Genomic DNA, 27,682 nt, shown 5'->3' with positions numbered 1-27,682 from the left:
TATAGTCAATAATATCGTAATAACTTTGGTGGCAAATGGTAACTCTACTTGCCATGCAAGTCATTTCGTAGTGCATAAAAACATCAAATCACTGTGAGGTACACATGATACTAATAGGATGCTGTATGTCAATGACACCTGAAAAAAAAAAGGTTAGGGAAAGCACTCCCCCAATCTGTTATTTAAACCTGTGTGTTCTGAAGCACCTCTCATTCTCTCTGACGCTCCACTGCAGTGTGTATCATAGAACAACCTTTTAAAAAACCTTCAATTCTTTGGTCAGAGATTAGCGCATTTGATGTCATATATAGACAATAAAATCCTTTTTATCTCAGTGGTATTTCATTATACTTTGTGACTTAGAAACAAAACGGGCATAAAGTCAAACCAAGACACATCTTTAAGATCGCTATGATAATGCTAATATGCCCTTTAAAATTGAGGCCAGCTGGGAAATTGAAAGGGTGACAAGTGGAACCAACTTGCATCAAGTGGGCACAACACCAGACATTGGCATGGCCTGTGTGACAGCTGCAGCATCTGGAGAGAGCTTGATAAGAAAATCCTGTTACACAACTCAGCTGGTTTTTCTTAAATTACATCTTACATGATTTCATAGGTGCCATATTTTATTTTAGAACAAAATTCATTTCTTTTTGAAACCAAAGTACTCTTGTCCTTAAGTAAATGTGAAGGAAGTGGTATTAAGCTGTCCTTTGGCAAAAGGGAAACCCATGTATACTTAATTAGGCCCTTTACCTGAGGGATTTTCACTGTAAGAAAAGAGAGTGAGACTATAACTTTGTGTAGCAGCATAAATGCTATCAGAGTCTTCAGAGCAAAGAGTTCAACAAAAGAGCTGCTGTCTGTGACCATTGTTACAACACATGGAGAGGTCCTGGACAGCAAGCAGATGAAGTGGAACCAAGTCTCACTTTCACTCCCAATTGAGCATCTTATTTGGACAGAAAGTCAATGGGGTAACTACCCAGGTATCCTGGTTAATAGAGTATGATAGAAAGGCTCCCCACACTCCCCCTAGCCTCAGTGCAGTGGGAAACAATCTAGGGAAAGACGACTCTGGGATCATCTCAGCCTACAGCTTTAGTCTGTGGATCAGCCCTGAAGGTGATGTCTCATTTTTAGCAAATTGCCTCTACTGGAGACTTAAGGGCAAATGGTCTCCCTTCTCCTCATTTATTCAATATGTATTTATTAAACAACCACTCTATGACAGGCACGTGATTCTGTTATTTGGACTTCCATAATATAAAATTAATATCACATGGACTTCCCCTCAGCTCACAGACACTACAAAGGCAGCTACATAAACAGACAGTTGCAATATGAGGCAATAAGAGCATCCATAGCAACACATAAGAATTTCCACCATTGCGGCTCCTCTTGGCTCCCCTACCATGTGGAAGGTGCCCAATGTCATTTTTGAAAATTTCAAATCTTTTCTCCTAATTTCAAGGAGACTTTTCCTTTATAGTGTGTGAGCAGCTATGATCAACAACCCTTTTGAATTTTGACTGATTCTTTACACACAGTAATATTTGATCTGTCAAGTGTATAAAATAGTCTAATCTCAAAAGTTAGAAGACATACAATCTAAAAAGATAATTAAAAAGAGCCTGGAAAACTTCTAATAAGTGATGTGACATAGTTTATATTTTTTAAGAATCACAAATCTAAGTTATTAACAAGAAGTCAGAGTGTTTAGAATGCATACATTTATCACTAGCTTTCTTAAATCTTTTCTGAAATAAGGTGTAGAAAAAAAATAAATGAGTATAGAATTAATGTGTGATCATTGCACTTACAGACAAATGATAAACAAGCAAAAGAATGTAGTTGGACAGAAAGCTAAAAATAAATTCTTACAGATGGCATAATCTGATATTGGCAACAAATTATCAGCCACAAGCAGCAGTTCACCCCAAAACAGAGTTGACAATAACCTCTGATACCTTTAATAGTACTGCTTAATAATACCAGTATCATAGGTATATTATCTTTCACTGAATCATAAATGAAGATGTTAGTGTCATGTGGGTGATTGATCATAAAGTTGCAGCAAGGATCCTAGAAAATTCTAGCTTCAAAAGGTGAGTGCCCCTTCTCCTTTTTCTACATTTTCCACCCTACCATCTTGGCAGAGTGTTAAGATTAAACACTCTGTTTCCAGGAAGTTTAATGATACTTGTTCAATTAACTAGTTGATCAAAAAAGTAGTACAAGAATTAGAACCAACTCAAAAGGTACAATTACTACCCAAACTGCTGTCTCTCACCGCTGCCTAAAATAAGACCCCTCTGTATTATATTTGTCATATTCACAAATGGAAAGGGGGCATGTTCAAAGGTGTAATATTTAAACCTATTTCATCGACTACTGGTTAGCAATACTTCCCTATAAAGAGTTTATTACCTACTGCAGGAATTTACTCATCTTAGTATGTCATGAATGTATTGCAATTAGACATTTTTCTTTTTCCTAATACTTTTTTGTTCCTACCCTGTGGTTTTGAAAAAGAGAGAACAGATATAAAGAAAGGAATAGAGAGGCTTCTTGCCACCCCAGTTTTCATAAATTTCTGACTGTAAATACTGCTTCTGACTTTAATTAAGGTGTTTTGTAGTTTCTTATATTTTGTCAGTTAGCATGGACATCCTATTTCTCTGCCACTAGGGGGTCATAATACATCCCAGTGCTTGCATTAAAATGGATGCTGAGAAAATAAAATTTCTGGCACCTGAAAATTTCCCTTGCTCTCACCTTTTTTCTTTGTTATTTTTATTTTTATTGTAGAATCAGTGGGATTGCTACAATGTGACCACAAAGGAAGTATGTACACTGGCGAAGAATGAAAGAGGCATCAGTTGAGTTGTATATATTATCCAGATACTTTACCATGACCTAGTGTCATCCATTCTTTTTGTCCTGAGCCAATAACACTGTGCCTGAGCTTATGACCAACTTCCTCTCTTGACTAAGCTCAATGCATATTGCATGGCTCCACGCAATTTTAGCTGGTCGTGTCCCCAGGCAGATTCACATATTATTTGTTCCTTTGGATGAATGGTCATTCAGCAACCATTACCCTACGCTTCAGTAGTGCCCGAGGACAGGAATTACATCCAGCAATAAGTATGGCCATCCCACACACAGCCAGTGGTTTATTTGCTACACGATTACAAGACCATAGCTCTAATCCACCAAGGCTAGCCTAAAATACTTTAGTTCTTTCAATAGGGGAAAAAGCCCTCACTAGATGGATGAGGTTTTACACACAAACACACACACACACACACACACACACACACACATATATTATATAGCGTGTTCCCTAATCAATAGTCATTTATTGTTGAACTGAACAAGTCATATATATATATAATACTTATTAACTAAATAATTTATTTATAGTAATATTTCTATTACTGTATATTCTATAAGTAATAGAAAATTCAACTAAAAGTGATACATTTGCCAAATTTTATTACTCATAAAAATTAGGCCACTTTTGTTCTTAAATAAGAAAATGAGAGGAGGTAGGCAGTATCCTTAGTTCAACAGTTCAAGGACTTTATCAGAAACCCTGGTGTTAGGACCATCCATATTTCCACACTTACTTGTTCAGATATACTGAACATATAATATGTATATATATATATATATATATCTTGTCCCCTGATCAACACTCATTCTTAATTCTCTCCCTAACAGACCCAAATTCTCTTCTGTTATCAACTTTCCATGACCTTAAGCTCAAGGATTCTCTTTCAAGACCAGGTACAAGAGTTTGGTTGCCTCATGCCAGTTTTCATTTGCCTTAATTTTAAGTAGTTGAGACATGGGCATGTGACCTGGTTCTGGTCAGTGGACACTGAGTGAACTTCCGTGAGACTTCTCAGAACAGATTGCTGGCTAAGAAAATGAAATACCTAATAGGAAAATCTCTTCTTACATATAAGTCAAGTCAGCATGTGGTGCACGTGGTGCTTGGAAGCGCTGCAGCCGTCATGTCGCCATGAGGGTAAGATCACTGACACCCTAAACAAGTAAGTGTGGAAACATGGGTGGTGCCAGTGCCAGAGTCCCTGATGAGGTCCTTTATCTGTTGAACCAGCCAATCAGTTGCTGAACTTCCTGCCTCTGGTTTTCATATCATGTAAGAACAGACATGGCCTAACTTTTGTGAATAATAAAAGCTGGGCAAAAGTAGCAATAATAAGATACTAACTGACTGTAATAGAAGACTCTTAGTGAGGAACATGTAGAAATAACATAAGATGCCCAAGAAGAATACTGTATCATAGAAGGCAAGTAATTTTGTAGCACCAATATAGGTCATTCATTAGAATGAAGGCTTTCTGCTAAAAGAACTTTATACCCTTAAGAATAATCACTCCAACTCTCAGCCTTTACCCTCTCCCACACTCCTCTCCCCGACTCTGTTGAGCCAGGTTTCCAGCTCTACATATAGAACTACCCCATATATCCACCAATTTCAGTTTCCACAATCCCAAAGCAAGTACACCCAGTACATTCTAAGGGACATCTTCTAACTCTGATTAGACTGAAACTGGCAGGAAAAGCATCATTCAGTACATACTTTACTCGTTAGTATGTTTTAAGAGTCCAACAAGCCTACATTCTTATAGAACTTAACCACTTGAAGCTATGGATTTATAATTTGTAGGGTCATTGTAAGAATGACTACTAGTTATCATTATTTTAATTTTTTTATTCACTATTTCAATTTTTTTTATTCAGAACTCACAGTGTCCACAACACAATATATATTTGTTCATGATTTTTTTAGTGTAGTGAGCTGTGAATATATTCAAGGCAGTGGTTCAATTGTTAGGGGAACTAATTAAGTTTTGCTCTATTTCACTTGTACAAATTCAATCCCCAAATTCCCAGTTAGCCATGTGTATCTTACAGGAAGCAAACAACATGGTCCAAGAATGTAAGCTACTCAATCAGTTTACCAATATAATCCTAAAGAAGAATTAAAAACACAGACACAAACACTAAATATATAAAGTTTCAACAAATGCCAGAATCATTAAAAAACATTTTGGATACATTTCAAAGGAAGTTAACAAGAACATGTCACCCATCAAAATCAAAATACTTAGCTGTCACTGAAACTTCACAAGACAAATTGGAGCTGCCAAAATCTTCTAGAAATCGCATCTACTTCAAAGATGAATATAGTCTTTGCACTTTTTCTTAGCTTAACAACAACAAAACTATAGATGGAAACTATAAAGTTAGACTCTTCTAAGGGCTTAATTGCTCAACATTATGATTTTCTAGATACTATCATATATTTTAGCTGACATTAACAACAATTTACTTCAAACTGACATTCATAATATAAAGCAGCAATTATAGTTGGTGATATCATCTCTTAAATCATACCCTGACATGCCAAGTTTGTTGTTTGTTTGCCATTATGGAAGATAATGTTGCCTGTTACACTTTTTTTTACAAATATCATAATAGAAGATAAAATATATATTCTCCATCACAATGTGACAATATAGAAGTTGATGTGCCTCTTACATAGTGTTTCAATATTTATAAAGTCAGGAAATGCTACTTTCTTCAGAATCTGAAGTTGGATGTCACCTTCATGTTGAATCAATATCACTTACTTTTCAATGGAAATTTGAGTGGCTACTATGTGTAAATGACTGTTAAACATGCTGCATAAGTTAAAAATATTCAGCCCATGTCCATACTTCAATGCAATTACAGTCCAATGGAGGCAATAATGCATAGGAAAATTATGTTACCAGACAATATAAGTGCTTTGTAATTGATGCAAATAAATAAGTATGAAGATTTAAATGATGGAGAGCTTTTCTCTGCACAGTGTGATTGTGAATACCTTCACACACAGAGTGCTAGATTTTAAAGGATAGGAAGGATTTCCAGAGGTGCCCATGAATAAGAAAGAACTGAAATACTTGCGGCCTATGCATAGAGGGGTTAGGCTGGGCTTGCCTGCAGGAAGAACTGTTGGCAATTTCTTATGCCATATGTTTCTGAAAAACAGAGAATGTACATGCACACACACAAAACTTCTCCACAAGCTGTGTTCCTCAGCAGCATACAGGTTCCTGAAATTTCAGAAGTCATGATTCCTTTTTTCCCTGATGAAAATACTTCATAACAAAAGAGTATGTTATATATTATTGATCATTTTGATGAAAGTGCATTTACTGATCATATTTTTTTGGAAACAACAGTTTAATCTGGATTTGAAATAAGAGATGATATAAAATAGCATAAATTAAAGCAACTGCTCTTTTTATTGGTTCAGGTTTCAGAAAGAAATTCTATGCCTAATTGTCTGGACTTAAAATTCTGATTGCCAGCAAATTAACCCGTTATGCTGGTACACACATGCATATACATACACATGTACTTTATCTCTGTTACTATTAGTTTTAGCATTAGAAAATGAGCAGGGCTTGATAAATTCAACACAAATCAGTAGGCAGTTCTGAGTATCAATGAAGGACCAAACTTTTTCACAATTATTTACTGTGCTATATTTAAACCAGTATGATGAAGCTGATCTGTCTTTAGACTAACAGTTAACTCAATATTTTCAAAAAAGAACAGAAAAATAATTGGTAATTGACTAAGCACTTTTCTTTCAAAAATATTTAAATTCCCTCTTTTCATATTTATCTTGTATTCTTCTTGGACATGTTTCCTACCAGATGTCTGTATTCCTAATACTATTAAACAATTTTTCTGATACCAAATTACTTACTTAAAAATAGCTCTATGACCTTGGAAAGTTGTATGTTTTCTGAGCCAGTTTTCTAATTTGAAAAAAAAGTAATACTATATAAATGACCCATTCCATGTATCATTCCATGATTCTGAATTCTACATTTTACCTTCCTTCTCTGAAACATGACAATCTCAGCTGCTCCTCTGAGTACCAGATTGTGCCATTTATACATTATGATAATTAAAGTAATGATTGGAGACTAGATTTGCAAGTGCACATTTTGGTATGAATACATTTCTCTATCCACCCCTTCTGGCGTGGGAGGATACACTGGCATTCTCATGCCAGCCGCTGAGGTTAGGATGCATTCTGCCTGTGAGGATCCTAGATTTTCATTTCACAATGGCTGTATCAGCTTTCACAGCTGCTGGATAATGCAAGCTCCTAAGAGGCTCTCAGAGACACTTAGACACATGTCAAACCAGGTGCACAGGGACAGCAATTGCTCAAGAAATATCAAGGTTGTTTTGGAGCCAACTCCTTCTCCACCCTAGAAAAAAGCTAATGTGATCACATTTAAGTAACGGGACCTTTCCCTACCAAACATTTTTACAGGCACTGAAAAGGCAGAGAAGTGTGCCTTTAAGATATCTCAAGTGAGGTTAGGTCAGAATTCAGAAATGAAGCTTACTCAGCCTGTTTTGAACTGTTACCTAGTCATTAATCATTAATGAGACACTAAATTTATGAAAGCTTGAAGTGAAACAGAAGACAAAGATTTTGGCATCAACTTTCATTTGAATCAACTTTCTGGAGAAAACAGCTCAGTAAGTTGGACTGCAGGTGGCTGGGACTACTCCAGGGTGTCAGTGTTGTTCTCTAAAATCACACTGTATCATCAGCATACATGTGCATGGGGAAGAAAACACATTAGACTGTAAGATAATTGTCAAGCAGAGAAAATAAAATATGCCCTCAGGTGTCTCATTTGTAATTCCCTTGAACCTCTGCTCACAAGACTTTCTTTCCTGTACAATTCCCCAAGTTAATGCAAACCTCTTTATGCAATCACTATATGGCCCCAAATCCCTGAAGTTTTGAAGGGGTAATTTATGGCCAACTGAAGCAAATGTCATAGAGAGGTCAAAAAAACTTGCTCCTATCATACAGTCTTCACTTATTGCACTGGGGACACTGTGGGCACCTCATCCTGGGAGGTTGCCTGGCTGTGAAGCCTGACAAGAGAGGAGGCAGCATACCTTCTGGCTGCAGGTCGGCTGGAATGTATAAGGAATACTTTTTCTTTTGCAAACAGAACCAAAATAGGTCTTTGCTGAATCAAGCCTCTTCATTTCCTTTCTGTGGAGGTGAACATCCCCAAGCTGAGTGAGGGAAGTCCTCAGAACAGAGGTATCCACAGCAGCCATTAAAGGAAATGCCAAGTAGAGAAATGTGGACTTTTCACTGAGCTTGTATCTCAAGTCAGTGTTCACCAGGAAATAATCCCAAACCTTGTAATGAGCAAATTAATCTCTTTATACCAAATTCCACAGGAATTATTCCTGCATATATTTATGAGAATGAGTACCTCACCCCCGTCCAAAGGCACTGGTGAATGCAATCACAATAATAAGCTGGGGTTGGTCATCAGTTTTACTGCTTTAACTGTTTACAGTTAAGTGTTTAAAAAGACTTTTTGTATATACAGATAAAATTATGTCCACCCACATTGGTGAGGGTGGATCTTCTTTACTCAGTCTACCTAGTCCTCCTAGTGCAAAAAGACAATACAAGAAAATAAAGATAGGCATATTGGAGGAAAAATGTTTATGTTCACAAGAAACGTGATTCTCTATAGAAAATCTGAGAGAATAAGAATAATAAATAAAACTTCCTGCAACTAACAGAGAAGTATAGCAAGGTCCCAGAACACAAGGAGAATATTTAAAAAATCGATTGTTTTCTTATAAGCCAGACATGAAAAATTGTCATTTGAACTGTAATAAGCAATGCTATTTACAACAGCATCCCACCCACCCAGCAAATCAAATGCTTAGGTATAAACATAAAGAAAAATTCAGTATTTGTATGTGACAAATTACAAAAATTTGAGGAAGATTTTTTAAGTATTTAAATAAAGAGATAATCCATGTTCTAGGATTACAAACGTCAGCATTGTTGCATATTGTTATAGTTCTTACCAAATTGATCTACAGATTCAATGAAATCCTGATCAAAATTAACTCAAACTGGGGAGGTGGAGCCAGGATGGTGGCGTGAGTAGAGCAGCGGAAATCTCTCCCAAAACCACATATGTATATGAAAATATAACAAAGACAACTCTTCCTAGAATAAAGACTAGAGGACACAGGACAACATCCAGACCACATCAACACCTGCGAGAACCCAGTGCTTCGCAAAGGGGGTAAGATACAAACCCCGGTCCAGCGGGTCCCGAGCGCCCCTCTCCCCAGCTCCTGGTGGGAGGAGAGAAGTCTGAGCAGGAGGAAGAGGGAGACCAGGACTGCTGAACTCCCAGACCCAGCCATCAGGACCAGAGCGCAGACACAGTGCATATGCGGGGCCCTGGACACTAGGGAAACAGGGCAGCAAGAACAGTGAGTGGGTACTGGAGGCCAGTGCTGGAGGACAGAAGAAAAGTGAGCGGCCATCTTTTTTTTTTTTTGTAGTTGCTTTGTTTTGGGGAGCGTTTTTGGAAGGCTTAAAGGGATAGGGACGACAATACTAGGGAAACAGGGCAGCAAGTCCGGTGAGCCGGTGCCCGAGGCTGGCGCCGGAGAATAAAGAAAAATGAGCGACCATTTTTGTTTGTTTGTTTATGGTCATTGTTTTGTTTTGGCGGGTGCTTTTTGGAAGTTTTAAAGGGGCAGGGTGGGACACTTAGTCCAGAGGTAGGGAATCCGGAGATCTCTGGGTACTCTAATCCCCTGGGCTGCAGGGAGCACGGAGGCCCTTTTGGAGATAAATAGCCTCCCAGCCGCTCCCCCTCCAATGCAACTCCACCACTTTGGAGTAGCAGCCCGAGCCAGGACACACCCACAGCAACAGCGGAGATAAACTCCATAGCAGCTGGGCAGGAAGCAGAAGCCCTGTCTGCGTGCAGCTACCCAGCACAAGCCATTAGAGGTCACTATTCACCCAGGAGAAGAAGGCCACAAACCAACAAGAAGGGAAGTTCTTCCAGCTGTCACTAGTCCCAGCTCTGCAAACTATTCCTATCACCATGAAAAGACAAAATTACAGGCAAACCAAGATCACAGAGACACCAGAGAAGGAGACAGACCTAACCAGTCTTCCTGACAAAGAATTCAAAATAAAAATCATAAACATGCTGACAGAGATGTAGAGAAATACACAAGAGAAATGGGATGAATTCCGGAAGGAGATCACAGATGCCAGAAAGGAGATCACAGAAATGAAACAAACTCTGGAAGGATTTATAAGCAGAATGGATAAGATGCAAGAGGCCATTGATGGAATTGAAACCAGAGAACAAGAACGCATAGAAGCTGACATAGGGAGAGATAAAAGGATCTCCAGGAATGAAACAATATCAAGAGAACTGTGTGACTGATCCAAAAGGAACAACATCTACATTATAAGGGGACCAAAAGAAGAAGAGAGAGGAAAAAGGACGGAAAGTATCTTGGAAGAAATAGTTGCTGAAAACTTCCCCAAACTGGGGGAGGAAATAATCAAACAGACCATGGAAATACACAGAACCCCCAACAGAAAGGATCCAAGGAGGAAAACACCAAGACACATAATAAGTAAAATGGCAAAGATCAAGGACAAGGAAAGAGTTTTAAAGACAGCTAGAGAGAAAAAGGTCACCTATAAAGGAAAACCCATCAGGCTAACATCAGAATTCTCGAAAGAAACCCTACAGTCCAGAAGAGAATGGCATGATATATTTAATGCAATGAAACAGAAGGGCCTTAAATCAAGGATACTGTATCCAGCATGACTATCATTTAAATATGATAGCAGGATTAGACAGTTCCCAGACAAGCAAAAGCTGAGGGAATTTGCTTCTCACAAACCACTTCTACAGGGCATCTTACAGGGACTGCTCTAGATGGGAGCATCCTAGAATGAGCACAGAACAAAACACCCAACATATAAAGAATGGAGGAGGAGGAATATGAAGGGAGAGAAGAAAAGAATCTTCAGACAGTGTATATAACCGCTCAATAAGCGAGCTAAGTTAGGAGGTAAGATACTAAAGAGGCTAAACTTGAACCTTTGGTAATCACAAATTTAAAGCCTGCAATGGCAATAAATACATATCTTTCAATAGTCACCCTAAATATAAATGGACTGAATGCACCAATAAAAAGACACCGAGTAATAGAATGGATAAAAAAGCAAGACCCATCTATATGCTGCTTACAAGAAACTCACCTCAAACCCAAAGACATGCACAGACTAAAAGTCAAGGGATGGAAAAACATATTTCAGGCAAACAACAGAGAGAAGAAAGCAGGGGTTGCAGTACGAATATAACACAAAATAGACTTCAAAACAAAGAAAGTAACAAGAGATAAAGAAGGACACTACATAATGATAAAGGGCTCAGTCCAACAAGAGGACATAACAATTCTAAACATATATGCACCCAACACAGGAGCACCAGCATATGTGAAACAAATACTAACAGAACTAAAGGGGGAAATAGACTGCAGTGCATTCATTTTGGGAGACTTCAACACACCACTCACCCCAAAGGATAGATCCACTGGAAAGAAAATAAGTAAGGACACAGAAGCACTGAACAACACAGTAGAGCAGACGGACCTAATAGATGTCTATAGAACTCTACATCCAAAAGCAATAGGATATACATTCTTCTCAAGAGCACATGGAACATACTCCAGAATAGACCACATAGTAGGCCGCAAAAAGAGCCTCAGCAAAATTCAAAATATTGAAATTATACCAACCAATTTTTCAGATCACAAAGGCAAAGGCATAAAAGTAGATATCAATTCTACAAAGAAAACAAAAAGGCTCACAAACACATGGAGGCTTAACAACATGCTCCTAAATAATCAATGGATCAACGAACAAATTAAAATAGAGATCAAGGAATATACAGAAAAAAATGACAACAACAACACAAAGCCCCAACTTCTGGGGGATGCAGTGAAAGCAGTCCTAAGAGGAAAGTATATAGCAATCCAGGCACACTTGAAGAAGGAAGAACAATCCCAAATGAATAGTCTAACATCACAATTATTGAAATTGGAAAAAGAAGAACAAATGAGGCCTAAAGTCAGCAGAAGGAGGGACATAATAAAGATCAGAGAAGAAATAAACAAAATTGAGAAGAATAAAACAATAACAAAAATCAACGAAACCAAGAGCTGGTTCTTTGAGAAAATAAACAAAATAGATAAGCCTCTAGCCAAACTTATTAAGAGAAAAAGAGAATCAACACAAATCAACAGAGTCAGAAATGAAAATGGAAAAATCATGACAGACTCCACAGAAATACAAAGAATTATTAAAGACTACTATGAAAACCTATATGCCAACAAGCTGGAAAACCTAGAAGAAATGGACAACTTCCTAGAAAAATACAACCTTCCAAGACTAACCAAGGAAGAAACACAAAAGTTAAACAAACCAATTATGAGAAAAGAAATTGAAACGGTAATCAAAAAATTACCCAAGAACAAAGAACCCTGGCCTGACGATTTACCTCAGAATTTTATCAGCCACACAGAGAAGACATAATACCCATTCTCCTTAAAGTTTTCCAAAAAATAAAAGAGGAGGGAATACTCCCAGACTCATTCTATGAAGCCAACATCACCCTAATACCAAAACCAGGCAAAGACCCCACCAAAAAAGAAAATTATAGACCAATATCCCCGATAAATGCAGATGCAAAAATACTTAATAAAATATTAGCAAACCGAATTCAAAAGTATATCAAAAGGATCATACACCATGACCAAGTAAGATCCATCCCAGGGATGCAAGGATGGTACAACATTCGAAAATCCATCAACATCATCCACCACATCAACAAAAAGAAAGACAAAAAACACATGATCATCTCCATAGATGCTGAAAAAGCATTTGACAAAATTCAACATCCATTCATGATAAAAACTCTCAGCAAAATGGGTATAGAGGGCAAGTACCTCAACATAATAAAGGCCTTATTTGAAAAACCCACAGCCAACATCATACTGAACAGCGAGAAGCTGAAAGCTTTTCCTCTGACATCGGGAACAAGACAGGGATGACCGCTCTCTCCACTGTTATTTAACATAGTACTGGAGGTCCTAGCCACAGCAATCAGACAAAATAAAGAAATACAAGGAATCCAGATTGGTAAGGAAGAAGTTAAACTGTCACTATTTGCAGATGACATGATATTGTACATAAAAGACCCTAAAGACTCCACCCCAAAACTACTAGAACTGACATCAGAATACAGCAAAGTTCCAGGATACAAAATTAACACACAGAAATCTGTAGCTTTCCTATACACTAACAATGAACCAATAGAAAGAGAAATCAGGAAAACAATTCCATTCACAATTGCATCAAAAAGAATAAAATACCTAAGAATAAATCTAACCAAAGAAGTGAATGACCTATACTCTGAAAACTACAAGTCACTCTTAAGACAAATTAAAGGGGACACTAATAAATGGAAACCCATCCCATGCTTGTGGCTAGGAAGAATCAATATCATCAAAATGGCCATCCTGCCCAAAGCAATATACAGATTTGTTGTAATCCCTATCAAATTACCAGCAACATTCTTCAATGAACTGGAACAAATAATTGAAAAATTCATATGGAAACACCAAAGACCCCGAATAGCAAAAGCAATCCTGAGAAAGAAGAATAAAGTAGGGGGGATCTCACTCCCCAACTTCAAGCTCTACTATAAAGCCATAGTAATCCAGACAATTTGGTACTGGCACAAGAACAGAGCCACAGACCAGTGGAACAGACTAGAGACTCCAGACATTAACCCAAACATATATGGTCAATTAATATTTGATAAAGGAGCCATGCACTTACAATGGGGAAATGACAGTCTCTTCAACAGATGGTGCTGGCAAAACTGGTCAGCTACATATAGGAGAATGAAACTGGACCATTGTCTAACCCCATATACAAAAGTAAATTCAAAATGGATCAAAGACCTGAATGTAAGTCATGAAACCATAAAACTCTCAGAAAAAAACATAGGCAAAAACCTCCTAGACATAAACATGAGTGACCTCTTCTTGAACATATCTCCCTGGACAAGGAAAACAACAGCAAAAATGAACAAGTGGGTCACCCACCTCAACAAACAAAAATCAAATAATCCAATTAAAAAATGGGCAGAAGAACTGAACAGTTATCCAAAAAAGAAATACAGATGGCCAACAGACACATGAAAAGATGTTCCGCATCGCTAATTATCAGAGAAATGCAAATTAAAACTACAATGAGGTATCACCTCACACCAGTAAGGATAGCTGCATCCAAAAGACAAACAACAACAAATGTTGGCGAGGCTGTGGAGAAAGGGGAACCCTCCTACACTGCTGGTGGGAATGTAAATTAGTTCAACCATTGTGGAAAGCAGTATGGAGGTTCATCAAAATGCTCAAAACAGACTTACCATTTGACCCAGGAATTCCACTCCTAGGAATTTACCCTAAGAACACAGTAATCAAGTTTGAGAAAGACAGATGCACCCCTATGTTTATCGCAGCACTATTTACAATAGCCAAGAATTGGAAGCAACCTAAATGTCCATCGGTAGATGAATGGATAAAGAAGATGTGGTACATATACACAATGGAATACTACTCAGCCATAAGAAGAGGGCAAATCCTACCATTTGCAACAACATGGATGGAGCTGGAGGGTATTATGCTCAGTGAAATAAGCCAAGCAGAGAAAGAGAAATACCAAATGATTTCACTCATCTGTGGAGTATAAGAACAAAGGAAAAACTGAAGGAACAAAACAGCAGTGGAATCACAGAACCCAAGAATGGACTATCAGGTACCAAAGGGAAAGGGACTGGGGAAGATAGGTGGGTAAGGAGGGATAAGAGGGGGGAACAAGAAGGGGAGTATTAAGATTAGCATGCATGGGGGTGTGGGAGAAAGGGGAGGGCTGTACAACACAGAGAAGACAAGTAGTGATTCTACAGCATTTTGCTATGCTGGTGGACAGTGACTGTAAAGGGGTTTATAGGGGGGACCTGGTATAGAGGAGAACCTAGTAAACATAATATTCTTCATGTAAGTGTAGATTAAGATAACAAAAGAAAAAAAAGAAAGAAAGAAAGAAAGAAAAGGGGAATTACTCCCTGATAGGATAAAACTAACTGTAAATCAATGATTAATGCATACTTTAAATATCCTTAATTTTGATCACTTAAAGGGTGTCAGATGATCGGCTATGGATGTACACTTTTCTGATAATATTCCCTTCTCTTTAAAAAAAAAAGCAGTTCCTGTGTGGTGACCTCCAATGAGTTCTACACAATGGTTTAAACGGCATATTAAAGTGTGGGCAAAGGGTCTGTTTTTGTTTATACAGAGGATCAAAGCCTAATTTGGCTACCCAGAAAATGAACTAAGATACAATATGAAGAAAAACTTTCAACATCAGCACTCTCTGGAAGAGACATACCAGAAGATGATCATCAAAAATCCTCAACAAAGATCCAGGCAATGCTGCAGTTGTAGCTGTATTCATCCCACCGGTTCCTGGACTTGCCATTGGAATGAAGAAGGAGATATCTAAGCTGGCTTGTGCATACAGTAAAACAACAAATTTGACCTGATCTATACTGTTGGAACTCAACCAAGAATTAGGAGAAGTGCAAGTTGTAGTGCTCCAAAATCTTACAACTACAGACTATCTACTGTTAAAAGAACATATGGGATGTGAACAGTTCCCAGGAATGGGTTTTTTTAATTTGTCTGATTTCTCTCAGACTGTTCAAGTACAGTTGGACAATATCCATTATATCATAGACAAATTTTCACAAATGCCTAGGGTGCCTAACTGGTTTTCTTGACTTCACTGGAGATGGCTGGTAAGTATAGATCTGCTTTGGTTATGTAACTGTATTCCTATTATGTTAATGTGTGTGCACAATTTAATTATTAGTTTAAAACCTATACATGCTGAAGATACTCTACAAGAAGATTTGTCAAAGAAATAATCAATCTTCCCATGTTTTCTTCCATCTGCTACCTCTATAGCTTTTCTTCTTCCTTCCTAATTACAACCCTTAAATAGAATTCGTGCCTCATATCGAATTCACTGAGTATCATAACTCCTCCAAGTGGTAAAGATACCTCAAGACAAATGCTGGACATAGAAGCCACAGGGCATAAATCTACAAAGAAGTAAAAAGCTAACCTTTTCAAACAATATGGCTTCTTTCTCACTTACCAACTTTACATTTCTCTGTATGGCCCCGGAAGATGACTGGTTAGCCAGAGACGGGTAAGATTCCTCAAGGGAGGAACAACCTAAGACAGGCACAGTTGCAGGGGGGCCATCAGGTGAGAAATTGGGGATCAACAGAGATGAGGCTTAGAACCTCACCCCCCTGTTTTGAGAGGAATCTTCTGCATCCGTGGATGTATTATTGCCCTTGCCTAGGTTGGATTAACACATAGTCTACAGGCACACACCTGATCATCTACATTTGTTCCCTTACAACACTAAACTATGTTTTCTACCTTCATCTTGCATCTACCTACCACTTCAGCATTTTATTAAAAATAATAATAATAATATTAATAAAGGGAGAAATGTGGGATTCACATATAAATCAAGTATAAAAATCAAACAAATATTCATATTTGACCTGATTGTTTATAGTTCATAATGAGTGATCAAAACCAAAAGTTTTTGTTATGACTGCCCTTGTACTGTTCACCATGTAAGAACTTCTTCACTATGCAAGAATTTGGTCACCATGTAAGAACTTGTTCATTATGCTTCAGAAGATTGGAGACTGACGAGAATTAGGCTGGGGGTGGATTAATGATTGTGCATTGAGCATTGACTCCCCTATACAGAATTTTATTGTTGTTAAAAACCATTTGATCAATAAATATGAGAGATGCCCTCTCAAGAAAAAAAAATTATGTCAAGCTATTTGTAAAATATCAGCAAGCTGACACTAAAGTTTATATGGAAAAGCAAAAGACCTAGAATAGCCAACATAATATTAAGAAGGAGAACAAAGTTGGAGGATTCATACTATACGCAATTTCAAGTCTTACTATAAAGCTGCGATAATCACAAGAGAATGATACTGGCAAAAGAATACACATACATCAATGAAAAAGAATGGTAAAACCAGAAATTTTCACATGAATATAGTCACTAATTGTTGACAAGGAAACAAAGATATATTCAATAGGTAAAAGAACTTTTTTAAACAAATGGTGCTGGTTATTAAAAAATGAACTTAGAGATCTTATACCTTTCATAGAAATTGTTAACAATGGATCATATATCTATGTGTAGAACATGTAACAATGAAACATGTAGAATAAGTATATAAGAAAATCTGGGTGACCTGTGGTTTTGATGATGTATCAAAATGATCCATGAAGTAAAATATTGATAAATTAAATTTGATTAGGCTGAAAAGTTCTCCTCTGTGGCAGACATTGCTATGAATGAAACTCCACAAAGTGAAAGAAACTATTTGTAAAATAGATGTATAATAAAGAACTCTTAAAATCCACAATTAAAAAAAGCAACCCAGTATAAGACTGAGCAAAAGATCTAAACAGCATCCTACAAAGAAAGTATATGGATGTCAGATAAGCATATTTAAAGATGCTCAACCTCATGTGTCATTAGGGAATTTCAAATTAAAAATTAGATACCCTACAAACCTATTAGAATGGTTAAAATAAGAAAACAAAACATATACCACAACAATACCAACTGCTGCTGAGAGGCAGAGAAACAGTAACTCTCTCATTCGCTATTGTTGGGAATGCAAAATGGTATAGCCAGTTGGAAGGTATTTTAGCATTTTCTTACAAAGCTAAGCGTAGTCTTTTCATACAGTCATATAGTCACACTACTAGACACTTACCCAACTGATTTGAAAACTGATGTCCACATCATAGTCTAATTGTGAAAGCTTATAGCATTTTTACTCAGAATTGCCCAAAACTGGAAGCAACCAAGATGTCCTTCAACAGATGACTAGATACACATGATTCTGTGATAATGAACACATAACACTATGCATTTGTCAAAAGCCATAGAACTTTACAGTGTGAAGAGTGAACTGTAATCTATAAAAAAAAGTGTAAATTCATTTTTGGAGATTAGGAGAATCACATTAGTAATTCTATCAGTTCAGCAAGGAATCAACAGTCTAACTCCTGTTGCTGCTTCATAATGAACAGAACGCTAGAACAGCAAAAAGATTTTTATAGTTTCACATGACTGGATATTTCAAAGCTAGATTGTTCTTTGGGTATTCCTCTTGGACACTTTGAATACCATCCTTTTCCGGAAGGAAATTTGTTTGTTACAACTAACTGGTATTTTGAATCCCATGATGCCAGAATTCTCAAACTAAAAATTGGAAATTCAAATCTATGCACTGGTACCAACTTTCATTGTAATCCCATAGTGCAGAAAATTTGTTGAAATTGCCTTATAAGGACAATACATTAGGAATCTGAGTGTGATTTTTTCTTTCATTTATTTTATTTTTCAAAGAAATTATGCATTTTATTTTAATAACATCTAAGCACATACATACAAATAATTTCTTAATGTGGTTACAGAAAAAAATTAATTTGAACATGCATTCCTTTCTATCAGCTTAGAGAAGTAAATTATTGGCTCAAATTAATATGTAGATTACTTAGAGCAGAATTTAGTGTATATTTGAGTTATCCACAATGGGCTATACTTCATATTAAATTAAAAAATCAGCTCAGCTAATGGAACTGATGAACTTTAAATCAGTCTATATTTTAAATCACTACCTATCACATTAGATTCAAAATACACCCTCAGAATGAATGATCATAGTGGATGCCCCACTGCTAACATTTGGATAGTGGTTTTGGTTTGGTTTTGTTCTGATATACAGTTTCAAAGTACCTTCCACAAGATTCCCAACCTGTCCTGACTGTCATTTTGAGGCAAGCAATACGTTCATCTAAAAGGACCTCCCTGAAGAAAGTCACCATTTATTACAGCCCTCATTCTCTTCCACCACCAAAACTGGGTTTCAAAAATGCCACGGCGACTTTTTTTTAAATCCGTAATTAATCAGCTCATTTATCTTGACTGATCCCTACTTAACTGTATTTTCTCATGTGGAAAGCAAAATTCACATCTACTCGGGTCCACATGAAGGCAATCAGAGCATCTGGACGTCTGTGGCCCAGGAAGTACACGTTTCAGTTCCAGCCCTCAAAGATGCAGAGGTAAGCCTCTGGAGAGGGTGTTCCAGTACTCGATAGATACTTTAAGGTGCACTGGTGCCCACAGGCAGTAGGGCAAAGTCAGTAAATCATGAAATGAAAAAAGAAAAAAGAAGAAGAACTCTCCTGCTTTTATTTTAAGTGATTTCAGTAAAATTTCAGTATTAAATAATTTTTAAAAATTTCAAAACAAAAACCTAGGGAACATAAACATGTACCAATGCTTACCTAAATAATCATATCTAGATATCAAATGAATTTCACAGGTAAGAAATATAACCAGACAAAACTATGGGGAAGAAACCAGAACAGTGATGGCTAGAGATGGGGAGTGGGATGAGGAGTTGGCTAAAAGGCCATTTGGGGGAAACTGTTCTACATGCCTGTGAAAGAGGATACATGGCTCTACGTATTGGTCAAAACCTATAGACTCACACTCAACACATTGTAAATTTTAGTGTATATAAATGAAAAAGCATAAATATTGACATGAGGTTTCTCAAAAGTAGAAAATTTAACCCATTCTTTGTTCATATCAGATACTACAAGTATGTCAAATAGTTAATTCTATTTTGTTGTGCTTTGTCCATATTTTCACACATGGCCTTAAGATACAACACCTTAATTTAGATAGAAAAGCCTAAATATGAATGGGAGTCAGATTAAAAAAAAAGAAAAATACCCTCTGTAATCAATCTGTTCATGCACCTATATTAAATCTTCCGAATGTAGTGCAAGACATTATAATAAATAAGCAATCTAATATTTATTGTTTCTCTTTGTAAAATGCCGAAAGTTAGTTCACCTTCAGAATAAAATATGATTACATTTTATGTATAAAAACAAAACCATTTCAGAACTCTCCTATATCTGGTCGGAGTGTAAAATGGCACACCATGTTGGGAAATACTTGGATAGTTTTTTATAGTTTAACAAATTCCTATTACATGACCTAGCAACTTCAGTCATAAAATTTACCCAAGAGACAAAAATAATATGTCCACACTAAGACTTGTGTACTAATATTCATAGCATCTTTATTTATGATATAGAATAGTCCAAATATCCAGATAGGTAAATAAATAAGCAAATTGTGGACTGCTCACAGAGTAGTATATTACCAACAATAAAAAGAAAAAAATTACTGATATGTACTTCTAAATGATGAACTTAAAACCATTCAGCTGAATGAGAGAATCCACATGCAAAATAATTCATTCTGCATGATTCTACTTACATGCAAGCCTAGGAAATGCAGACTAACCTAGTGACAGAAAGCAGACAAGTGGATGTCTAGAGACTGGGAGTGGGAAGATTGGCCTTAAAGCAGCAGATGTATTTGGTGGGAGGTAATGGAAATGTTCTAAATATTGCTTTCAGTGGTGGTTACAAAAACTCCTTAACTGCATATTTAAAATGGGATCATCTTAGTGTATACTAAACTATACTTCAATAAGGTTAACTTAAATTAGATATTGCAACTAGATCTTGGTTTCTAAGTGCCTTTTGCCAATAAAGGAATCTGGGCTCATGAAGAACTGGTTAATTTCAGGTCCTGGAAAATCTTGTAGTATCAGAAAATAAGAAAGTTTTAAAAGAAAGAAAAAAGGGCAGGAAGAGGCATAAAAACTAATGTGAAAGAACTCAATACAATGGTCAAAGTATGAACTCAAGCAACAATAAATATGATATTGAATATAACCCAAAAAATATATTTAAGAATAAGCCCACAGTGATATACGTAAGTAATAGGCAAATAAATGGAAGATAAATGATAACCTTCTCTACAGAAGAATATCAATTCCATTTAGTAATATAGAAGGAATGGGGAAATTTTAAATATTCATTAGAATATCATGGTAGTAATTGTCATGGACAATAAACACTGATAAATGTTAAACTGATCAGGCAAGAATGTAAGCAGGAAAAAGCTATGTAGTCCCAAAGTATAAATATGTTTAGTTATTCCAAAGGAAAAAAAATGTAAGGTTATGGCATAGAATTCTGGTAGGCACCTCCTTAGCCAAAGGATGAAGTATAGCATCATGAGTATGAAGACAGGCATATATGCCTTCTGACATAATGCGCTAAGGCACCTCGCCTCTGTGATACCATTCTTAATAACTTAGAACCTCAACCTGAACATGAGAAAACACCAAACAATCCCAAATAGAGGAACAGTCTACAAAAATAACTGACCATTTCTTTTCAAAAGTGTCAAGGTCATGAGAGGCAGAAAAACTGAGGAACTGCCATAGGGTGTGGAAAAGACTATGAGGCATGAACTTGATGCAATGTGGGACCCTAAAGTGGACCCTGGAACAGAGGAGGGACATGAGTGGAAAGACTGGTGAAATCTAAGTCAGTTATATACCGAAGTCAATAAAATTGTGCCAAGGCTAATTTCCTAGTTTAGATAAATCATCTGTGGTTATAAGATGTTACATAAGGGCAAACTGGGTGAAAGTATGTGAAAACTCTATAATTTTTGCAACTCCTCTGAATAACAAAATATTTTCTCAAAATATTTGCCACTAAAAACCTTCAAATATTATTGGTGATATTTCATATTTCCAAAATATTTAGAAAATTAGATACTTAACAGTTTGGTGAACTGACTTTGCATCTTTGAGTTAAATTAATCAATTAAAATTACAGATTGAGTTCTTACTTTGTGCTAAGCACAGAGTTAGTTTCCCATGGAAAGGAAATAAAGCCTGTTAATTAAAAGGAGATTCTACTACTGTCCATTCACTTAAAAGTTATCTAACATCTACTATAAAAAAAATACTATTTGAAAATGTGCAGAGAAAAGCTCATTTAAAATATCAGCAAGTACAATAGTATCTGACATCCCTTGAAGGTCAAACATAGCTACAAAATTTTTTTTCTTAAAATTTTTTTCTGTTGCTGTTAGAAAACTGACTTTAAATTTTATGTAAAATTATGTTATTAAAAACTAATATTTTACTCCAAACAGTGCCTGGCTGTATACATGGTGAAATAATATATAATCATTATTCTCACCAACTATACACTTGAGCCTTTTTACTTGCTAGGATTTAATTTTAAGAAACAACTTGACATTGTACCTACTTTTGTCAGAAAACATCAAATCAACAGCAAAAATAATTACAACTGCAGAAAAAGAAAAAAAAGTAGGACAAAGCTTGTGTATTATTAGCTTTTCTTTAATCAATAAACTTAAAAGAGCACAGAAACTGGATTGGTTGTTTTGAGTGGTTTTTTGTTTTAATTTTTTATTTTGTGTATTTCTTGTATGAATACATAGGTGGGTTTAATTCTCAACCCAATCTGAGAGTCTCTGTGTTTCAATAAGGATTTCAGACCATTTGTATTTAGTATAGCAATTAATGTTTCCTCCAAGTAATAAAATATTTTACACTTTCTTTGTTGCACCTCTTTTTTCCATTTTCCTTATTTTTATAACTGCTCCTTGAGTGTCAAGATCCTTGCCGAGGAAGCATGAATACAAAGAAAAAAGGAGAAAATGAAGAACAATTTCACATCTATGCATCAAATATTGTGAAACTTTGAAAAATAAGAAGCTTACATTGAACAGCTTGGAATTTTACCACTTGATTTGTCCAAACTGAAAGCTTTCTCTTTCAGTGTTCTATTACATTATATATACTATTAATAAGAGAAGTAGAAACTAATGTTACATATCCTAGGAAAGATTGAACACCTTTGTATCTTGAGCAGAGCAAAAAATTTTTAAAAACGCAGCTAAATTGTTGTGTAATGATGTCATCCATTTAAATTACTCTGAAGTTTCTTGTACAACACTGAAGTAAATGAACAAGGGAGTTACTCTCCACTTTCCTGCCCTGGGCAGTAACTTGGAACCACTGATTGTCTCCACCCAGCCATTTCCTGCTTTAGTGCATATGTGTTGCTGATGACATCACAAAATCTTCCCTATTTTAAGAACCCCTTTTTTTAATTTCAAAGATTATCATTCTCCAAAACTGTAAAAATGTTTTGTTTTATCAGTCAAATTTGAGTGAAAAAAATACCCAGTACTCTGCAAAGATAAAGCCCCTGTATCAACATCTACCTTTTCTGCTCTGGTGAGGACAGTTTCTTACTTTATTGTTTCTCTATTTCATTCTCTGGTAACAAAGACTGCCATCATTCCTAACAGAAATTTATCCACTGCTCAGAAAAAAAATCAACTTTATTGAAAGTAGGGAATATACAACTCATCTTTTTAAAGTTTTGTCTAGAAAAATCTTAATATGAAGTTCTTCACCACACAAACCTGTGTCATTAAACTTTGATCACTTATGTTATTGTAAAGATGGATGAGACTATGCACAAATCAATTTGACAAAGAGGAATTGATTCTTTGCCTCCTTTTTTTAGTAGATCTTTTATAAGATTTTAATTCCAAAGTAAATGATTGAATCAAGTCTCCTCTGAAATCACTATAAACTGAAAAATTGTGAGTTTTTTGGCCATATTGCTTCATTGTGTTAGTTGTTGGAGGCAGACAATTATGGGAACTTACCAAGGCTCAAAAAAGTTTCTGACTAGCTAATGTGTAGGGTGACAAAGGTATGCCCATTTGTCCCCAAGTAGAAATCTATACAACTTATAAATGTGAAGAAATTTTGTTTCTGCTCAGAAAAAAAATAAAATTGAAATATGGACTTAGTCATTTACTTTTGATATAGTTAAGCCGTATCAGCAAAAGAAGCCTTTCCAAATGTGATGTCACTGGCTTACAAAGAAAATTGTTCACATGAATTCACAACTAAGAATTGAAGTATGATGTTTCTTAATGTAAGTCTTCATCTAGTGATTCAGCTGCATGAAATTTAGGAGCTACATATTTCCCCATGTGTGTAATGTTTTGCATTAGTACTTGCTGTGATCAAAACACAAACTTAAAATTTACATGATTTCCAAGATGTTAAATAAGAGATTGGTCGATAATTTTTTACTCTCACTTTCTTTATCCCAGGTGTTTCAACTTTCACTGATGCCTGAGGAAAGTGAGTTCCCTGGTCTCATCCATGAATTCATTTTCAGTGATACCATAGGCAAAATATTGCAAATCCTGATTTATTTATATTGAAATGGCAAAGTAGTTAATAGAAGAAATGATGGACTATAGAAACCCAGAGGTGCTCAAATACACAAACTTGAATTTGCTTACTTACACAATTTTTTTAAAAATCTATGTTTTCTCTTTTGATTTAGATGTGCCACATCAGTGAAACCATATTCCCACCATTTCTCTTCACTTGTTAATTCTTTCAGTTGGTATGCCTCTCTTACCCCCCACTCTCCCCGCTGTCTCACCATGCCATCAAAGTCCACATCCAAATGATATTTGTAAGTCTGTATATTTGTTACCACATGATTAAAGAAATAAAGAATGATTAAAGAATGATTTGCCGTATTTGCTTTTTGTTTGACACATGCAGTTTCTAGTAATGATACCCTAAAGTTCTTTGATTTTCTTTCAATTGTGTGAACAGCACATTGTATTTCTTTGAAATACATTAGAATCGAAAGGTTACTTAAAGCTAAATAAATAAAAAAAGAATGCTTTGAGACATACATTTATTTTTATTTTATCTAAAAGACACCAATTAGTGCTAAACTGGGCTACCCATTTTTTTCATTGTCTTATACTTCTTATTCTGTTATTTTGTGCAAACAATGCCTACATTTTGGGGCATATCATATGAACACTTATATACTAATATTTATGCAGTTCAACTATTCTTCTCATAATTTTACTGACCCAGAATCTCAAATACTTTTGATGCTAAATAAAAGCATCTTTATTATTGTCATTTACTTTTGAATAGAATTAAAATTTAGGCTTTGGCTTACTTTCACAGTTTGAATTTCATTTTATTCAACAACTTGCTATTGTATTTTGCTTGAAAATGAGAGAAAAATTTAATCCTTTGTAAGTATTACTTTTGTACTATACATGAAAGAAAATATATTTTTATTTTTATGAAAACTTTATCTTTTAATTTTACATTTACCATGACAGATTTGTCACTGTTTAAAAAATATATAATTTTAATCTAACCAATTATCTTATCCCCCTTAGATAAAGTTGACTTGCAGTTGTGGAATAAACTTTTCAAAATAATTTCACTTATATTATCTCATTTGATATTGACAGTAGGTCTACAAGTGGACCAATCCTTTGCCGGACAACTTTTCCAGCTGCCTCCCTCAATTTCCCAATTTTACAATTGATGGCACAGATTCAGTGAGAATAAAGAACTTTCTGCAGATATGCAGCCACGAAATGAGGAGTTAAGGTTGATGTTTATCCCTCTGGGATCAAATGCTCCTTCCCTCATACCTCTCCTTTTATTGTGTGAAAGAAGAGAAGAAATGGGATTTATTATTCATTAATTGTCCCAGCATATTAAATATCTCTCCAGAGTGAATAATTTAATAACTTTTGATAATTACTTAAAAAATCTATCAATATGACAAGCGAAGGAACTAGAGGAGTCATCAAATACCTTTTACAATTTTATAGAAATCCCCAAGTATTTCATACATGAAATGAAATCAAAACAACTTACTTTCCTTTTACTATCCCTGATGATAAAAACTATTTTGCATTTGTATTATCAAAATTACATCAAAGTCTTTATTTCCCCAGACTACATACGAGTCATTTGGAATAATGTTTCAGCTGGAAACACATTATTATCTTGACGATTTATTTGATTTAAAGCATGCTATTGATTTTTAAACTGCACAGAATCATTGAGGACCAACCCAGAAGACCATTCTAAAAAACATCAGGCGGTATTCAAATTTTGCATTTTAATAATACTTTGCATCAATATATAGCTCATTAACAGAGTTATTTTGTTCAATTGTTGGAAAAGAATTGCTGGTTTGTTTTATTGATTTGCTTAGGTTTGGAGGTGAAATAGACAGTCAAAAGACCTATTTTTGTTACTTACTCTCAAAAAGGCCAAGCAAAGACTTGCAAACTTTCTGTAAAAGTTTTTCTGTAAAGGGTCAATAGTAAATATTTGGGGCTTTGAGAGTGTAAAGGGAATATGGAAGATATCATGCAAATACTTATATAACCATTTAAATGTGATCATTTACAAATGTAAACACCATTCTATATAAGAGCCCCCAGGGAGTTGGATTTGGTCTCAGTCATAGTTTTCAGGCCCCTGATTTAGCAAATTCATTAAACCTTTGATCCCCAGTTTTTTAATATGTAAATTAAAAGGCTGATAACGGTCCTTGGACAGGAAGATGGGAATTTGAAAGGAGCATGAGATTCAGGTTTGAATCCAGCCCCCATAACCTCCTTGCTGCTGAATCCTGTGGTGGTATCCAGTCCTTGTCTGATCTCTAGGCATCCTTTAGTTCCACTGATGAGCTTTTTATCCCTCAAAAGAACTCTTCTTGGCTTCTAAGGCATCATCTTCTCCCAGTGTGATTTCTTCCTACATTTCTAAAAACTCTTTTTGTAAATCCCCCAATTTGCCTCTGTTGCTCCAGGAGGAGAGGGTTCCCCACTCCAGCCAAGTTCACTATGAATTCGAAGAGACCAAATAATGACACCTGAACGTTGGGGTTAAAAAGACGCTCATACCAAGTTTATTCTCACAGCAGTGCTAGACTCCTGACTGCCTGTCTCATTCTGTGGCCCTGGCTCCCGTCTCTGCCCCAGGCACTGTCTCCACCCGTGGCTCCATCTCTGCTCCCTCCTGCTCCTCAGCACTGGACTCCGTGGATCCTCTCTGCCCCTCCTAGCACTGGGCGGAATTCTGTGGGTGAGTCTCTCTGGTGACTTGCAGACACCCGACCAATTATATATAAGTGCTTGTGTGTTTTCTCTCCATCCCTCCCCTCCAGCCGATATTTCCATGACTGGCAGTTGGCTCAGGGCAGAGCTCTGTGGGCTGTAAACAGTTGACTGCCAGTGTGCAATCAAGCAGGCTAAGTATGTATACAATGGGCAATATTAGAATCAGGTGAGAATCCTGGCGGTAAATTTTCCGTTTTCCCTACAACCCGTCTTCCACTATCCTGTAAGTAGTGGTATTTCCCCATTACTTCCATCCCACGTCCCCTGTGTATATTTCATTCTTCCTTGGAGAGCTCATCTAATCCACATGGCATCAGTTATCATCTTGATGTCTGCTGGTGAACCCAAGTTCTGATCTTCAGTCCAGATGCTTCTAGCATCAGACCAAATAGTCCCACAAAAACATCAAGTTCTATCTAGGATTAAATGTTTTTTTATATTCTTGCCTCCCACAATATTTCTCTCTGCTTTATTAAATTAGAAACTTTACTCTTTTATTCCACCATCCCTTAATACTTAAACTCCCTCACTCCTGATAATCCAGTTGATCACCATATCTGGGGATTCTACTTCCTAAATATCACT

Source organism: Manis javanica, chromosome 3, assembly GCF_040802235.1.
Source record: "Manis javanica isolate MJ-LG chromosome 3, MJ_LKY, whole genome shotgun sequence".
NCBI classification, from domain to species: Eukaryota; Metazoa; Chordata; class Mammalia; order Pholidota; family Manidae; genus Manis; species Manis javanica.
The sequence above is the reverse complement of the archived record's forward strand: the minus strand, read 5'-3'. Positions refer to the sequence as shown.